The sequence below is a fragment of the Chrysemys picta genome, chromosome 9 (genome assembly GCF_011386835.1).
Source record: "Chrysemys picta bellii isolate R12L10 chromosome 9, ASM1138683v2, whole genome shotgun sequence".
Taxonomy (NCBI): Eukaryota; Metazoa; Chordata; order Testudines; family Emydidae; genus Chrysemys; species Chrysemys picta.
The window spans coordinates 54,542,642-54,543,631 of record NC_088799.1 but is presented as its reverse complement, the minus strand read 5'-3'; positions in this window follow the sequence as shown (position 1 = coordinate 54,543,631).

Below are 990 nucleotides of genomic sequence, written 5' to 3'. Positions count from 1 at the left end.
TTCTATTCCTATACCCTTCTTGTGTGGCCGGTAGTTGCGCAGCCTAGTCCTTCCTCTGTCAGCAGAATTGGCCTTTCCTCTTCCTCCACATCTGTAGCTTCTGGAATTCCTGGGCATCGTTCATCTCGTTCTGAAACTCAATAAAGAGCTTGTCTTGTGACTTCGGCCGCAGGTTGGAAAGTGATTTGACCCTGGTCTCTTGTTTTCCCTTGACAAGTGCTGAATGATGATGGCTGTACCAGTACTTCATCCACTACTTCCGTTTCTGACTCCTCTGCATCTGTTTGGGGGAAGGGAGACGTTAAAAAATTGCAGTTAGATTTTATTTGTTACTTATTTAACATGTCTGAGCAGCTGTGCCATGATGAGATAAGCTGTGAGCATCTGTTGTTTTACTTGTCCTTGGATGGGTTTTTTGTTTGTTTTAATTTCCAAATTTGAGTTTGTTTTTTTGCTATCTTATGTCCCAACACGTGCTTTATACTGCAGGCTGACTCCTGGAACTGTGCCATCACAAGTGGCCCCCAGCTCTGGCAGATAGTTCTCTTTTGAAGTTCCTCCCCTTGTTCAAGATTATATTAATGTCGAAGACAATTAGATAAAATTCAGTGTGAACTATTTAAAGTGATTAGGCCACCAGATATCATTGCCTAGAGCAAGAAAACTGAATTTCCATGGGACAAATTAGGAAAATACTGCTAGTGGTGAAACTTAATGAGTGAGTGGCTGAGAAATGTGCAGAGGTGACTGTAAAAATGGAAAACAAAGGCAACAGTGATAAACTGGAGTAGGAGAAATGGTCTGTATCTTTATGAATTGCACAGAGCCAAGCATGCTGTTGTTCCTAATCAAATAGTTTGCTTTAAAAATTAGGTGCCTCCTAGTGAGGACAGCGTCAGTGCACTGATTAGTTTTATTTGTGCCTGGTTATTGTAGTGCAAATGCGGAACAGGGTAGGATAAATTGCTTAGCATTTTATTTATCTTCATT